General features: G+C 42.1%; 1 protein-coding gene and 1 long non-coding RNA gene across 5 annotated transcripts in view; both read right to left on the reverse strand.

The window, feature by feature from the left end:
• Positions 1-9,737, reverse strand: part of NCOA1 (nuclear receptor coactivator 1) — a 239,574-nt gene extending 229,837 nt beyond the window's left edge. The window contains exons 1-2 of one of the 4 annotated variants that reach the window (XM_057309412.1): positions 3,433-3,555; positions 1,389-1,501 (exon numbers count right to left, since the gene is read on the reverse strand). The gene's annotated coding sequence lies outside the window, so the exon portion shown is untranslated. Of the gene's footprint in view, positions 1-1,388; positions 2,168-3,432; positions 3,556-9,540 lie in introns of those variants that run through there. The other 3 variants (XM_048222429.2, XM_048222428.2, XM_048222427.2) reach the window with 3 other exon arrangements.
• A 6,745-nt stretch (positions 9,738-16,482) lies between these two features.
• Positions 16,483-17,645, reverse strand: LOC130543095 (uncharacterized). Its single transcript, XR_008958127.1, has 3 exons — positions 17,566-17,645; positions 17,409-17,478; positions 16,483-16,890 (listed from the first exon to the last, which is right to left on the reverse strand). It is a non-coding gene; the product is annotated as an uncharacterized LOC130543095 (long non-coding RNA).
• Between the last annotated feature and the right edge of the window lie 371 nt (positions 17,646-18,016).

The following is an 18,016-nucleotide window of genomic DNA, read 5'->3' on the forward strand; positions in this document are numbered from 1 at the left end:
TGAACTGATACAGGGCTCTGTCATACATATATGCATTCCCATCTCCACACTCCTACAAAAGGTCCACTCTTTTTTTATTGGGGTTTAGGGGGACAGAGGTGGGAAATGAAATATAAGAGCAGCCAAGTGATGAAGACCAGGTAGTTGTGCAACAAATAGAACTCAAACATCTGTAAAGGCCAAAGGCAGTGTAATCACATCTATTGCAAAATGGAAAAATAGACTGCAAATCCAGTCATACTGCGGGCTTGAGTAATGACATCAGATATATCCATTAAACTTGGCAAGAGGGTAAGAGTGGATGAATGGAATTATTGAGGTCCCAGTCCTTAACAACAGAGGTTCTTAACCTTTGGGGAGGTTTTGAACCCTTTTGGGAATTTGGTAAAAGCTATAGACCCTCTCCCCAGAGAAATGCACACACATAAAATTTTGCATATAATTTCAGAATATTCACAGACCCTCTCAAACCTATCTAGAGACTCTGAAGTCTTTGAATTAGAACCCTTGCTAGAAAATACTGATAACCATTTCTTATTATATACCCCACAGTTCAAAAGTTTTTGAATAGGAAGCCATATATGTATGTATGTATAATTTATATACAGTGCACACCAGACCAATAAATTATGTACCTTGTAAAGCACACACAAAAATAGAAATTTAACAGAATGACACTTCTTATAATAAAATAAACAATTCTAAAGCATTTATTTTACTTATTGATGACACAGTTTTGTGCTATTCCTACTAAACACTATTATTAATACCACTATTTTTGGTGAGAGTAATGTGATTGAACACGGTGTTATTTTTAAATTCTGCTTTCATATTTTGTAATATGGCAACTTGAGGTCTGGTTCTACATTTCAGTTCATTTTTATAATAAATAACTATTTTATTTGGTTTTAATGGTTATCATAGCCAAAAAATATATATTTCACAAAGATGGGTAAAACCAAATGAAAGAATGGCATCACTTGCTGCACTGTATAAAACACGATATGATATTCAATTTTCAATCCCACTGACCATTTATGCAAAGGTTTTTGCTAAAGTTCAGCTAGTGCATTTCCATATTTCCTGATGACAACCAGTTGTTCTTCCTAATATATCAAAAGGTATTGCTTTTTTATACTTTCAGCAGATAGGCTCAAAATCATTAAAACACCTAATTTTACAAGGCTTTTATACAGGTTAGAAAATTTCGTTTCCAAGTTCAAATGTATGTATAAAAACATTCTTAAAGTTACACACATTTTCAGCAATTAAACCCAATAATGATGGAAATAGTTCCAAATGTTCATTTCTAATAACCTCGTCTATAACATTGAATTTTATTTTGTTCTGAAAGGTAGTTACTTTTTGAGTCACTGTTAAGAACTTACCATCATCCCAAAGGGGCAGATAAAGTAAGTGTGTTTATTTTTCATAAATATCTGCTAGGCAGCATATTACTCACAGCCACTTGTCACAGAAAATGTCAGCAAATTTGGAACATCTGTTTTTGTGAAAGAAAAATGAGTAAGTCACCTTTAAGTTAGACAATTCTTAAGACCTTTGCCTTAAGATGACCAGTTAACCTCTATGAAATATTATACAGAAGATCTGCACAGTGACTCTCTCCTGCAATACAAAGTATGCTGAGAGTCTACCATCCAACAAATTTGAAAATCCAGTTACCCAGGACCCTATAAACTGTAAAACATCACAACAGACTGAAAAAAAACTTCCTTACAGACCTCTACTATTTCTCCCATTTCCCAGACAATTTTAGGTAAACTATACTGTAGACACCATGGTTCTAGCTGTGCCTGGGTTCTCAAGGGTCAAAGCGCTCTATCGGTACCCTCCAACCAATTTCCCTCGCATGCTAGCAAAGTTTAAAGGAGTTATCTTTAAAGGTACTCTAATTATATTGTCTCCATCTCTGAATTACTACCAGTTTGGCAAAAGACACAACTGCAGCACATTCTGTGACACCAGTTGTCTTCAACACTGTTCCCTCAGTGTAATGTTGGCTAGCAGTTCAGTCAAATAATAGACAGGGCTAGAACAAGGTCCAAGACTCTTCATGACATATCCTGCCTTAAATCCTTTTTGGAACATGGCAGGGCATAAATAAATCAGTAAAATAAATCATGAACTATATTGAGAGCCAGGGACTTTCAACTTACATGACCAACCTCACTTATACAGAGAAATACACTTATATTTATACAAGGAGATGACATTTTTATACTTAAAAAACAAGTCCACTGCATAAATGCCAAATGATAAGACACTGTTTAAAAAAAACAGCTACTGCTTTAAAAAAAACAAAAAGTATAAGCCAGTGAAAAAGATTTTGTACTAAGTTCTATCAAAAAAAAAAAAACACATAATCTGTTCTCAAATATACATAAAAATGAGTGAATAAGTTCCTAGTGTGGTAAGCCTTACATATGGAATCATTTCAAAAACTATGAAAATATAAAATTTGGGGTGTAAAACCTGCCAAAAAAAATCTATGTAAATTTGGAAAACTGACATTTCTCATAGATCTCATCCAGATCTGCATACTTCACTGTTCCCCACCACCTCCCTCCATTAAAATCCTGCAATGTCTTGCTACTGCACCTACAGCATCTGGTTCCCTCCTCCTACTTCAGCTGGTGCCACCCTCCTCCTTGCACTTTCCCCTTTCGTTACTCCTAAATAATCCCAAGCTTTTCTGTCCTTTCATCTTTGCTACTTAATCTTCCTTAATATACTGCTCTCCTCACCCCCACTCATATACAAATCATTGCCTGCCTTCAATGTTCTGGTCCACCCCAAGCCCTGCATGAAACCTACTCTGATCACTCTCAAATGAGAATAATTGCTCCCTCTCTTGAATCCTCAAAGTATTATTTCATACCTCTCTCATAGCACTCATCACATCCAATCAGTATTACAGGCATTTGTGTGTTCGTCTTATCACCTCTCTTAGGTCATAATCTCCTGAAGAACAGGATCTGTATCTTATCTTTTAACTTCCCTATCTTTTAACAACACAGCACCTTCAACAAAGTAGGTACTTATATAATATTGTCTTGAATGAATGATTGAGTGGCTACTTAGAAATTCAATTACAGACTTCCTGTACCACCTGGAATGGAGAGGGAGGTATGAGACTCTGCACAACAAGCAACTTTCCCCCCCAATTTCCTCCAAACAAACTCACCAAAGTCAAGCCAGTATGACACAGACAGGTGCTTTCAAAAAGCAAGGACATTTCATCCTTCAACTATCTGGTCAAATATAGTGTGATATCTTTACATACACTCACATAGAATATCTTCCATTAAACAATCAAATCTATGGTTGATAAAAGCATGTAAATATTTTAACCATAGAGACAAACTAAAAATTTAAGATGTAATATATTAAAGCTATCAGAATGAGACCAACCATTCAAAGTACAAGTGGAGGGGCTCCTGGGTGGCGCTCTCAGTTAAGTGTCCAACTCTTGATCTCAGCTCAGATCTTGATCTCCATGTCGTGAGTTCAAGCCCCACACTGGGCTCCATGCCCAGCGTTGAGCCCACATTAAAAAAAAAAAAAAAAACCAGTACAAGTGGAAACACAGAGAATGACCAAGCAATTTATTCCAGGTGGGGAGGAAAAAAAAAAAACACCTGAGCTTTAGCTATTTAAATGCTAACGAAACCTGAGAGGCACAATTTTATTGCTAAGAATCCAAAACCAACCATTCAAAGATAAGCTTACCTAGACAGAAGCACCAAAGAATCAACATTACTAAAGTACAAAGGTGAGATCAGAAACAGCACGGAAAATCTTAAAGTGACACTATCATTAACTAACTGGTATATATGGGCTCCCGAGTCATCAGAAAGCAAGGAGACTGCAGGAGTCTCCACTGCAGAGGTAAGGAACAGAGAAAGCCCAAAAAGGAAAGGAGGGCTACAATGTGGCCAACTGTGGCAAACACGCATGGAGAGAAGCCAATTTAAAGGTATGCCTGTGAAGGGACACTTGACTGGCACAGTTGGTTAAGCCTCAGACTCTTGATTTCAGCTCAGGTCGTGGTCTTGGGATGGTGAGATCAAGCCCCTCCAAGTCGGCTTCAGAGTCTCTCTCCCTCTGCCCCTCTTCCCCCCCAACCCCTGCATGCGCTGTAAATAAATAAATATTTTTTAATAAAATTAAATAAAATAAAAGGGATGCCTGTGATTTCAGCTCAGAAGACCCTGGACTCAAATGTCATCCCTAATACCTAGAAGCTGTGCAATCTTACACCAACCACTTAACCACCCTGAGCCTTGTTTCCTCGTTTATAAAATGTAACACGGAGAACAAGCACAGTACCTGAGTACAGTGTGTCTTGGAGACAGCACTCAACAAATATTTGCTGACTCTGAATAAGGGCCGTACAAGAAAAGCAGACATTTCTCTCCAGGCACTTTTGTAGTTTTTGAGAGAGCAGCCTTAAGTAATTCCTGATTAATACTTTATTGCAATATTTGACAAATTTTTGGCCAAAAAATAAAAATACTCCTTTCCTCCTCGCTTACACATTACTTAAAAGCTTAACTAAAATTCTTAAAATTTAAAATCTTCGTAATAACTTTCAAATACTAAAACAAAACAAAACCTCTCATAAGGAAGCCTAGAAGCCAAATACCTGGATTCTTGCCTAAGTAACGCCACTAAATACATGACCCATGAAAATTACTATATTTGCCAGGCCTTAGTCTTCTCGTCTGTAATATTAAGGAGGTTGTGCTAAATTACCATTAAGGCCCCTTTACTCTAAATGGTGTGGTTCTAATTGGGTGATGGGCATTAAGGAGAGCACTTGATGTAATAAGCACTGGGTGTAATATGCAACTGATGAATCACTAAATTCTATCCCTGAAACTAATAATACAGTATGTGTTAACTCAATTGAACTTAAATAAAAAAAAGTTTTTAGTGAATTTTTTTTTTTAAATGATGTAGCTCATGCCATCTCAAGGACTGTTCCAACCTAATTAGGAAAAACAATTCAATGTACAATTTTTAAAAAAGGATTTCTTTCCAAAAGAAAGAAAAAGAAAAAAGAAATAAGAAATTTATTACATTGAAAAAACTGAGCAATTGATGCTAAGGGAGTGACTAAAAAATCCCGCTTTCTAGAGTACATCCCAACTTTGACCCTGTTTTGGAAGGTCAAGAGATAAAGGAAAAGGAAACAATTTAAATAAAGAAAATGAAACACATAAAATCAGAGCAAGATATCTACAGGTGATTATAACACTTTCTTCACTTGTGTAGCACTTTACAGTTTACAAAGCATTTCTGCACATGCCATCTGCAGCAAATATTCTGGAATGAGAAATACAAGAACTGTTTAAATTATTTACATTTGATAAATTTGTCCACAGAAAGTCTCTGCTACAAACAATAACACGAAAAACCATTTTGGAAAGGAATTTTTTAAGTATTTCTGTGTAGGATGAATTAGGCAAATGCATGCAGGCAAACAGCTATAAACCTACAAATCACAGAACTTAGCACAAGGAAAAAATGCGGAATCAGTCCAATATGCTGATTTAATGATAAAGAAAGTCAAGCCCCCAGAGTCATGTGACTCTCTTCACTCTATGTGCAAAATGACAGGGGAACCAGATTGAAGAACCAAAAATAAAGGGGGAAATCCAAATTGCAGAGAAAAGAACAGAATTTGGTGATGAATTAGACAGTGATGCGTTTAAGCTATGTTAGCGTAAGAAAACATTATTAAAGTCTTACTTTGTGCCAATCATTATGCTAGACCTATTTTGTTATTTAATAATTTAAAGATCATAACAATATGAGAGTAAGTACACTATTCCGATCTTACACATGAAAACCTGGGGTTTAGTGTGGTTACATAACTAGCCCAAGGTTCCATCTACTAAGTATCTGGAAGAGCCAGGACATCATCCCTTTCTGAAGTCAAACCTCCATTTCCAAAAGAAACCTACAACTTGCCTCAAAAGTATAAGCTAGAAGAGCAAAGTTAAAGTATCACTCTGTAAACAGTGGACACTGCAGTGTTATTACAATTCTGGTCCTGTTTATAGGTGTATTTTGCCTCTATGCCTGCACCCACTGCTATCAGTCTCATCTGTCTGTTCCCAATGGTCGGGTCCAGGATGCCTCAGTAAAGCTAAACTTCCCGGCTCTCCACACTAAAACATCCATGGGGAGAGATTAGATCAAAATGTATGTAAGATGAGGGTGACTGGAGGGTGATTAATTTCAAGTCCTAAAAACTCAAGTGACTATAGCTTCTGTTTTGGCACAAGCTATTTATCTTCAAAATATGATAACTATACTAAGCTTTTCTAAAAGCCTGTCACTTCAAGGAGCCTCAAAAATACTGTGGTGCAGATGGGGGTATGGGGGAGGAAGCATGGATACAACAACCCACTCTACTTGCACCTCCGAATTGGATTTATATGTTGATGTCAGTGTTTTGTAATAATTTCTCTTCTTCAACCACATATCCTGCAGAAATATAAAATAACCATTTTTCTATATTCCAAATATCTATAATCCAAATACTGTATGCCCATAAAACATTGCCCAGAGCTACAGAAATATTCCTGCACCTCTTTAAACTAAGCAACCAAGTATAGTACCCAGTTGCCACTACGCCACTTTATGACCTCTAACCCCATATGTTGAGAGAAAAGTACAAAGTCTAGGTAAAATATAAAGAAGGGAGAAGAAGGAAAGGCTTGGAATGACTAGACCTCATCTCGAATGGTAAGAAAAGAGATCAGAGGCCACAGGGCCCATTCCCAGTGACCAATGACCAAAGGCTAAACTAGTGATTAACCAAGGAAAGAAGCAACAAAGAAGTCCTTTCCTATAGTCTAGTCTGTCCCAGAGGATAGGAAAGTTGTACACCGTGAGAAGAAATTTGTGCGGCTCTGAAGCCCAGACCCGATTCGACTCCTGGATGGCCTGAATTTTCACCCACTCCCACACTACCGTCTGTACCTGATATTTGCAGGTAATGTAAAAAGGAGCCCACCACGTGGTTTTGGACCTCTGCCAGGAAAGCGGTTGATGGCCCTCTGAGAATTCTTGTGATTATCCTATGTAGAAGGCAAAAACCACTACCAAGATAATAATGAGCATCCTGGGGCTCTCCTCCCGTGCCCCAAGCCTTACGGGTAGTGTGTGCTTATATTGACCTCCCGTATTTGCCCTAAAAGGAAAGCTATGTTAGGCCATAGGGTTTAAGGCCAACTAACTCCAAAGGATATGCCACATAACAATCAAACAATGTGGAGCCCTTGGAGGATGAGGCAAAAAAAAAAAAAAAAAGAGAAACTAAAGTAAGGAACAGAGGTAGTATCTCTCTAAGAGAAGGTATATAAAATTGATGACAACAAAGAAGGGAAGGCTAAAAGTCTTTGAAAAACAATTAGAAATCACATTGTGATCTATAATCAACAGAGAAAAGATTTTCAGGGAATGTCCAATATCCTCTCTCCCACACTCCACCTTTCAGCACCTCTATACCACCCTCATCACTTACTCAGTATCTAGTCCTGGTGAAGACCAGTCATTGGATTAGCAGGATCAAGAGTACATGCAGAGAACATTCCATCCTGAGAACATCTTTAAATTATTTAGGCTTGTTTACCACCCTTCTCTATAGAGTAAAAGCATGAAATGCTGCCAGCGCTTTCACAATATATACCAGTCAGCACCATAGCAACCCAAACCTCTGCCCACCAAAAGATTAACACATACACACAAAACAGGAAATTCAACAAAAATTAAATTTGACCCTAGACTCCCTCAACAGTTAAATGTCTTAAGTAGTAGCAGTATCTTTATATCACACCCACTTCATGCTACCCTTACAGCTTCCTGGCATAAGCAAATTCTTGGGATTATACAAACTGCTGCTTCTGTTTCCAGCCCAGATTTCTAGAAATGAAACCCTAGAATTGAGGGAGAAAGAAAAACAAATGTTGGCAGAAAGAGGGAGGAAAATGCATTGTCTATATAATCCCAGTTTAAGTGGAACAATCACCATTAGTTCCATCAAGCACTTTTTTTCAATAAAACCACTTACCCAAAAATGCAGATCTAAAATACTCCCTTGGCTTAAACCACACAAAAAGCAATTTAATAGACACAATCCTACAGATTTTCTCAGAAAGAAATGAGGAAGAGGTTAACTACAAATTATGTCAAATTCAAGTTTTGCACCTTATAACTCAGACTTCCTTATGAGTTAAATAAATGTAATAAATAAGCAGTGCAACATGTCTACAAAAATCAAACCAAACACCTGTTCTTATAAGCAACACCCTCCATTTTCTCTCCAAACCATGTATTTCCCTATTCAGGCCCCCTTTTTGATCCACTGTTCCCAAAGCATGAAGTCTGAATAAGAAATGGAGGGAAAACATTTCAGATGCTAGTTCACAAAACCAAATTAGACCCTTCCACAAAGTACAGGAGATAAAATAGAAACTCATCCAAATTGTATCTCGTTTATGACAAATAGTTCAAGGAATGACCATTTATTAAGCTGAATCAAACCCCACTGCTACCTTTCACCCAAAACTGTTTCTAGTTCAAGAGCCAAAAGACCCAAGCAAATACTTTCTTTTCACATTATTCTCAACATGAAGAAATCTGACCCCCCTTCCTACTACATCATAGCTTCTGTGAAACAAGCTGAGAGGCCCCTTTGGCCAACTTTTTTTTTTTTTTTTTTTTTTTGAGCCTAACCTCCAACCAATTCCAGAAGAAGAGACAAACCTCAAACAAATTTAACCCCTGATATCCACCCCTTCAGCAGTACAGCAAGCTCCACCACGGCGATGTTTTACACAGACACTTGAAGATTTCTTAATCACTGAAGTGTAAGCCTCAGCCCTCACAAATCATCGCCACAGAGATTACTCTTGGCATCAACAGAGGGTGCTGGGACTGCAATTCACTCAAGAACCCTTCATTCACCATCACCATACTCGACGTTAAAAATTCGCCCTCTCAAAAGAAAAAAAAAATGTCACCTTCTCCACAAGGACACCTGCCTCTTCAACGTCTCACAGTGAACGAGGAGAGCCAAGCAGGAAAGGCTAAAACATCCTCCAGCTTAAAGTTTTCCTCCCCAACAAACTCTGCAGCCACAGCACCGTGGACTGTCCTTGTCACATACACAGGCTTTACTGTCAACCTTCCCGTCTCCCTCTGACATCGTCCGTGTCTAGACCATGGGGGTGACTGCTTTAAAGAGAAGCAAAACGAACAAAACAAAACAAAACAAAACCCACAGCTGGTAGTAAGAACTGGGGACCCTGGTGTCCGGTTTCTCCGTTTCTCTTCCGAGAGACCAGAGGGCGTCTCGCGTTCTGCCGCTGACCATTAACCAGTCCCACCTACCGATCGTCCAGTTCACACGTCGGCTCCCCCTCCTTGGTCCTTTCAGCAGACTCCTAGGAAGTGGACCAAACCCTAGCCCTACAGCAAAATCTCATTTATCCATCCCCTTTCTACCTCCGAAATCCCTCGCCGGGAGAAGGAGAAAGCAAGTGCGCCGGGGTAAACAGAAGCGCCGTCGAAGGCTGCGCTTACGGAAAGGCACGCCATGGTCATCCCCATTTCGCAGTCCGGGCAAGCGAGACTCGGAGAGGTTGCCCGGCTTGCCAAGGTCACCGCGCGCGCCGGGGCCGAGGGGCGCCCGCGCCGACTTCCGGCTCCCCCTCTCGGCGGCTGCGGCGGCGGGGAGCGCCAGCGGGCTGGGGGCGCCGCTCCCCACGCCCGGCCGGCGGCCGCGAGCCTCGCGCACCCTCCGCGGATGCTCGCCCAGTCGGCGCTAACTAGGGCAACTGGGAAAAGGGGCCGCGAAGTCGCTGCTGCAGCAATTTCCTCCGCGGGCGCAGCCCCCAGCTGGCGCCCGTGACAGCTGCGACCTCCGCCCCCTCCAGCCGCGCGAGGCCGAGGGAGAACTCGGGGAAAGTGGGAGGGGGACGGAACGGAGAGAAAGGAGAGCGGGGGGCGGAGGGGCGCCAGCTGCTCCCCGCCCCCTAGGGCCTCGGCGGCCGCGCGGCTCGTGACAGCTGCACCCACCGGGAGGCTCGGCGCCCGCCGCCCGCCACTCACCTGCCGCTGCCGCCGCCTCTGGGCCGCGCTGACGGGCGCCGCGCTCGCCGGGACCGAGGCGGCGCCGCCGCGGCCTCTGCCGCTCCACGGGCCGGGAGCCCGCCGCCGCCGACGCCGCCGCCGCGGCGGCTCTCCGGCCCCCTCCTCCGGAGCAGGGGTCCCCCCGCAGGGGGATGCAGAAAGAACCAGGCGCAGGCTCCGCTCGAGGGAGCAGCAGGGGACCGGGCGGCCGAGGCGTTCGAGGCCGCGGTCCAGCCGTCTGAGGGGAGGGCTCGGCGGATCGCGTCAGACTCCCGCTCGCCTGGCCTGAAGAACAGGCATTTCAGCCGCTCTCCGCGGCCGCCATGTTCTCCTCCTCCTCGGCCGCCGCCGCCGCCGCCGCCGCCAGCACCGCCCCCCGCTCGCGGCCCCGCCCCCTCCGCGCCCCGCCCCACCCCGCTCCGCCCCGCCCCGCTCGCTCGCTCGCTCGCTCCCCGCCGCCCCGCCCGCCGCGCTGCCCCTGCGCGCTCGGGTCCGACCGGGCCGCGGCGACCCTGCGCCCACAAGCTCCGACGGCGCGCCCGAGCAGCGCGCTCCTTGCCCGCCCGGCCGCGGAGAGTCTCCCCGCGCCCTCTGCCGGCCGCCCGTCCCAGGGAGGGCTGCCGCGGTCCCGCCCCGGCCCGTGTCCTAACGAAGTGTGGGAAAGGAGGCCCCAACTCTTCCCCTCCCCTCGGGGCGTTCCTCCGACTGCTGCCGGGAAGCCGCTTGGAGCCCTAGGGTGCTTTCAGCTAGGCCGCCCGGCCTGCAGCCTCCCGCCGCGCTTATCTTTCGGAGAAGGCTGTGGTGCCGCGGCGAGAGGCCCTGCACACCCGGGAGGAGTCGGTTCTGGGCCTGGCCCTGCACTCATCTGTTGTATTACTTTGAAAGAGACACATCCCGCGGGCCTCTTTTTTTTTTTTTTTTTTTAATTCTGTAAAATTGGGAGATGGTTGCCTAGATGATTTCAGAAGCTGTTAGACAAGGGAAAAGAAAGATCATCTGCCCCCTTCGTTTTACAGATGAAAAGATCTGACTGACACGTCTGGCTCTGCAATTCTATGAATTACCCAAAATGTCTGTCATCGACAGAGCTTTCCCCTCAAGGGGGCCCACACCTTCCTTCTTTTCTACCCGCTTTTTTTATTCTATAATGGAAGTACTACTTCCAAAAGTGGAGTGTTCCTTGTCAGTGGAGGAATCAAACAGCTGCTGAACAGGCTTTCTGAGCCGTGATGGCCTTATCTGGAAAGCATCCCTCATTCCAAAGGCTGGCAATATAATACCTCTCTCTTTCCCGGGATGTCCTAAGGATGAATGAGTCACTGGCTGCGGAAGTGCTTTGTAAAGCATACATCTTTCCTTTCCTGCACTCTTTTTCCCAGTTAGTTAGCTGCTTTCACCTGCTTCAATCCTGTCCCGCCGCTGCTGTCTCGCAACGTTATCTGCTGTTTCTCATCCAGTGTTTTCTATCCTAGAGCAACCTCTGTAAATCCTTAACCCCTCTCACCCCTCTTGACTGAAACCCGACTGCCTTGAAAACACCGTCCTCCCTGGCATTCTCTGAGGCAGTGGGCAACTTCTTCCAGAGGCAGGTACTCCATCCTGCCTTTATCCACTGCCATGCCCATGATCATCCATCTTCTCCCTGTCCTGCTCATAAAGCAGCCTTTCACCCACACTCCACGTTCACTCATATATTCATTCATTTATGTTCATTCAACTGATTCTTGTCACTTCATTAGATCTTGCCCTCACCTGGTTTATCAGGACCTCTAGCCACCAGCAGAGTCCCATCCCCAACAATAGCTGAAACTACCCAGCCTATGCATCTCCACATTCATCCTGTTGTCCCCTTTTGTAGGACCCAGCTCCCAGTCCAGTCCAGGCCAGACTGTGTGAAGGTGCCCACCAATGACCCACGTGGATAGATGATGCTGTCTTCCTGTTGGGGCTGCACTCTAGTTCCTGCAGATTGCCAAAGCCAGTGGACACTTCAGTCCTCCCGCGATTGGTCTTTCTACAGTGCTGCATGGATACTGCAAACTCCTCCTTTTTGAAACTCTCCTCTTCTCTCTCTTCTTCATCATTCTCCTTTCCCTCTACTTGTTTTCTGACCTTCCCTGTACTAGCACATTTCTTGGCTGCTCCTTTTTTACAAAGGCATAAAACGTTTGTAATCTCAAGATTTTATTTTTCCCTCCTTTCCTCTCACTTAGATTGACTTCATCTGTTTCCACCACTTCAACTGTTAATAACTCCCGCCTCTCCTTCTTCTAGCCACCCCCCCTCCACCCCGCCACACACACACACACACACACACACACACACACACACACTGCAGCTCAGTGGCTTAATTAACTTTAAAACATCCTCAGGACACGCAGTGCTGAGATGCCTGGGTGGCTCAGTCAGTTAAGCATCTGCCTTCAGCTCAGCTCATGGTCCCAAGATCCTGGGATCAAGCCCAGTGTCAGGCTCCCTGCTCAGAGGGGAATCTGCTTCTCCCTCTCTCTCTCTCTGCCTCTCCCCCCACTTGTGTGCGCTCACACTCTCTCAAATAAATAAATAAAATCTAAAAAAAAAAAAAAAAGAACATGCAATGCTGAGATTTTGTTGAATGATGAATGAAACTTAAGGCATTATTTATATTGCTATAACCATCCATATATGCTAAGGAAAGAACTCTTTTTCCTAGGGTTATACTCTTTCTTAAAACCCTTTGACTTTTTTCTTCTTCCTCTTCAAATCATCATCACTTGCCAAAACAGTTAAATCCACTTTTTCTTTTATTGTGCTTAAATACATGTCACATAGAATTTACATCTTAGCTTACCATCACGTTGGTGTGCAGCCATTACCACCATCCATCCCCAGAACTCTTTTCATCTTGTAAAATAGAAACTCTATACCTATTAAACAATAACTCTCCATTCTCTCGTCTCCCAGCCTCTGACAAACACTATTCTACTTTCTGTCTCTATGATTTTGCTTACTGTAAGGACCTCATATAAGGGAATCAAAGAATTTCTGTCTTTTTGTGTCTGACTTATTTCACTCATATAATGTCCTTAAGATTTATCCCTGTTGTAGCATTTTGCAGAATTTCTTCTCTTTTTAAGGCTAAATAATATTCCGCATTTTGCTTATCCATTCATCCGTGGACAGACACATTTTAGCTATTGTGAATAATGCTACAGTGAACATGGGTATACAATATCTCTGAAACCCTGCTTTCAATTCTTTTGTGTATTTACTCAGAAGTAGAATTGCTGGGTCATATGGCAATTCTATTTTAATTTTTTTAGAAACCTCCATACTGATTTCCACAGTGGCTATACCATTTTACATTCCCACCAACAGTGCACAAGTGTTCCAATTTCTCCACATCTTTGCTTACACTTGCTTTTTATGTACTTTTTTCCTTGTTGGTGTTGTTTTTATTAATCACCCTAATGGATGTGAGGTGGTATTTCATTGCAGTTTTGCTTTGCATTTCCCTAGTGATTAGTGACGTGGAACATCTTCTCATGACCGTACAACCCACTTTTACTTCTCTCAATTGGTCATCTCTTTTTCGGTTATTTTCAACACCTCTCTGGTTCCATCTACTTTTCCAAAATGGGCCCAATTCCTTAATTCCAACTAACCCCTGAGGAACCGTTAATACACGGGCAAAAGGTTTATAGTTAGATTTACTTCCTGAACCCCAAGGCAGCCTCTTGGAAATCCATTTGCTTTAGCTACTTAAGTGAAAGTCCCTTTACTTCCAAGGAGCAATGCCCATCAACAAGCGGGACTGACTCCAATTAAATGAAAGTGCTTTGAAGAGATTTTTTAAATGAAAAGGTAAGACATTTAACTTTTGTAGCCCAGATAGATCTGATTTTAGACCAGGTCCTTTTGACCTAGGTCCAGGATTTATAACATACTCACGGATCTGTAACGTACCTGTTGAATTTGCTCCAAAGCAAAATAGATTCCTGGTTCTATAAAACATCTGGCTAGTGTACATGAAATCGCTCCAGTTTTTGAAACAAGAACAGATTTAACTTTGACACTCTTTTTTTCAAATAGTTTTTTTGTTTTGTAATAATGAAACAAATTCATAAAATACTCAAACAATAGAGAGAAGTATGAAGACGTTAAAAAAAAAAACCTTCTATTGAGCCAGAGAAAAACATAGTGAACACCTTTCCATGTTTTGACTACATGTTTGCACATATAAGTACAGTAAGGCATTCAATTTTACATGATAGAATCATACTATAAATGCTCATCAATAATCTGGTATCTTTTATTGTAAAATATATTTTCATCATTAAAATGGCCGAATAGTCATGCATCGTATGTCTCTTCAGCCATTTAATTAACCAGTCCCTTACTAAAAAATGTTTACATAGTTTCTGGTTTTTTTGTTTGTGTATTTATTTTTTAAATAATGCTATAATTCTAATGCATGCCTTGTGCCCAGTTTGAAAATTATTTTCTTAGGCTAAATTCCTAGATTAATTGCTAGCTCAAATTGCTGGCTTAATTTTTTTCTCCTACACTTTTGCCAAACTGGCCTCCAGGAAAATTGTTCCAATCTACAATCCTACCCATACTGCCCAAGCCTGCCACTGCCCCACAAAATAAATTTTGTCTGTGTTCCTTTGAATAGTCTTTCATTTCCACATTTGCTTGAAGTAGAGACATCAAGACTATGTTTTGAGTTAGGCAGACCTGGGTTTGAAACAGCTCTGCCACTTCCTAACTGTGTGACCTCGAACAAACCACTTTCAATACCACCAGACCTCAGTGTCCTCATCTGTAAAATAGGACGCTAGCCAACAATTATGGCAAAGATTAAATGAAATAATGTGTGCACAGCACTCAGTAGCGTGTTCAGCATTTAGGATTGCCCATGAGAAAATAGAAACAAGTATACACTCAGAAGGTAAAAATCTTCCCCGCCGTTCATCAGGCTGAAGGCACAACACAGTTAAAGCCAGCTGCACAGTGAACAGGTTGCAGTGTCCCCTGAGGACACACTGCAGCTGTAAAGTGTCGTAAGAGCTGCGAGTGACTACTGCTTTCCTACTCACTGAGAAACTTTGCTCTCTACAACCACCGATACCAGAAACTCCGGAGTTTGTAATTACATCAATAAGAATGCAGCCTCCATCTCTTGCCAGGAGAGTCGAAATCCTTTTTGACAGAGACGTCATCTTGATTTACAGCCTAGACATAGAGTTTTAGGTAAGGGGGGGGTTTCTAGACAAACACCTCTACACTCTTATTGTTTCCAAAGCAACAGGACTCTGGGTCTACATTGCAGTCCAAACTGGATGTTGACCCCTTCATTTATTTAAACTTGCTTTATTTAAACTGCATCTAAACTCTGCTCACAGTTGGTATCTTCTAGCATGTGGTATTAACATTGAAGTAGGTGTTGTGTAAACATAGGGTTGCATCTGGAACATCTTATAAATTTCTTTTTAACAATTTGAAAATATCATTTATTAAGGTAGCTATGATTAGGCAAATTGAATGGTCATATCGCCACATGATGGTGATTTTTAAACTTTTAATTCCAGTACAGTTAACATACAGTGTTATGTTAGTTTCAGGTATACAACATAGCGATTCAACACTTCTATACATGACTCCGTGCTCATCACGATAAATGGATCTTAATCCCCTTCACCTATTTCACCCATCTCCCCTCCCCTCTGATAACCATTCATTTCTTCTTTATATTTAAGAGCCTGGTTTTTTTGTTTGTCTCTTTTCTTTGTTTGTTTGTTTTATTTCTTAAATTTCCCAGATGAGTAAAATCATATGATATTTGTCTTTCTCGATGTATTTCACTTAACATTATACCCTCTAGATCCATCCATGTTGTTGCAAATGGCAAGATTTCAATTTCACTCTTTTTTTTTTTTAAGATTCATTTATTGATTTGAGAGAGAGTGAGCACAAGTGGAGGGAGGAACAGATAGAGAGGTGGAGGGAGACTCTCAGGCAGACTCCCTGCTGAACACAGAGCCTGACACGGGGCGTGATCTCACCCCCCCCACCCCGAGATCACGATCTGATCCAAATTCGAGAGTCAAACGCTTAACCAACTGAACCACCCAGGCACCCCAAGATTTCACTCTTTTTTATGGCTGAGTAATAGTCCATTGTATATATACTCCATACAAATGATAGTAATTTTTAGTTTCTTTCAGTCCAAGCTGTTAATTTGGGTGGTAAAAATTTTTGCCCAGGAAGTAGGTATGTTTCAAGTCAAATAAATACCTTATCATGTCCTAGTGTTCTGTTATCAAATAACAGGATTTCTGGTCTCTTTGCCAGGTCTCATGGATTCATTGCTATAACTTCATTTCTATACATCTTGCCGCAGCTCTTGTCTGAAAGACGCTTAGGTTCTGCATTGGTTAGTTCCCTTTTCAGAGGTACTTACCTGGCAACGAAGTCTTGTTCGCACCTGGTGGTGAATTCTCCAGTGATACATGCGGCTCCGATGTGTCCTGGACCCCATGGCAATGGAAGCGTAATTGTGTTTAAAAGACAATCTTGAGGCGCCTGGGGGTTCAGTTGGTTAGGCGGCTGCCTTCGGCTCAGGTCAGGATCCCAGGGCTCTGCGATCAAGCCCCACATTGGGCTCCTTGCTCAGTGGGGAGCCTGCTTCTCCCTCAGCCTGCCACTCCCCCTGCTTGTGCACACGCTCGCTTGCTCACTCTATGAATAGATAAATAAATAAAATCTTTAAAAAATATATATATATAAAAAAATAAAAGACAATCTTGTTTTCTGGAATGACCACTTCACACTGTTAGTCTCCACACCCGTCCTGTTTCTCCTAAGGTGGACATTATCCATGCATGCTGATCTCAACTAAGAAAATGAGAGTAGCATAAAATTCCTTTGGTTTTTACATCTGAATTCCGGGGATTATAGTCTCTATTATGGACATTTTGGTTATTTAAAATTCTTTACTACTAAAAACACACTGCAACAAATGCTTTCTTTGCACCCTTCTGAGATGACAATATCATCTATTTTCCCAAGCATTAATGATATAAAACACAGGCGTGCCTCCCTAACATGTGTAGGCTTCAATCAGACTCGCGGTAGCAGCTGCTTCTCACTTTTGAAGTCTGAGTGCCAAAGCCAATTGTACATGTAGGAGGACTGGATTGGCGGTCGCCTGTGCTGTGTGCTTCCAGATGCCAGACATACCCCACCCCCAAGCTTACCATAGCGCCTGCAGTTTCAATGACAGAGATTCATTCCTCTGGGTTTGTAATTCGCTGTCTCAGGATGATCCTTTAAACAAATCATTTCTCCTTGATTACGGTTATTGTAGAAAATTGAGAACATAGAGAGAAGTTGATAAATGAAAATAGACATTACCTGAAGCTCAAGACTCAGACGCCACGACTGTTAAAATTTGGTATTTCCTTCCTTTCTCTTCACCTACGAAATTGAAAAGATGACCTTATTTAAAACTCTTTTGTTATGCATTTAAGCAGCTTTACAATAAAGGAAATTGATGAATATAAATTGCAAGCTTTCTCTAAATTTACCTCTGCTTCCTTCCTTCATTCAATGAACATTATTAAATATCTACTATGTGCTAGGCACTGAGCTAGACACAGATTTGTGATACAGAACACATTATCAGTGTATAAAAATTCGCATATTTTCACAAATTAGTAATCAGACATATAATCAGTGCACTAAGTATTTCATGTTCTAGTTTTCCTTTTTTTTTTAGATTTTTTAAGATTTTATTTATTTCTTTGACAGAGACAGAGAGAGAGAGCGAACACAAGCAGGGGGAGAGGGAGAAGCAGGTTCTCCA

Source organism: Ursus arctos, unplaced genomic scaffold, assembly GCF_023065955.2.
Source record: "Ursus arctos isolate Adak ecotype North America unplaced genomic scaffold, UrsArc2.0 scaffold_8, whole genome shotgun sequence".
Taxonomy (NCBI): Eukaryota; Metazoa; Chordata; class Mammalia; order Carnivora; family Ursidae; genus Ursus; species Ursus arctos.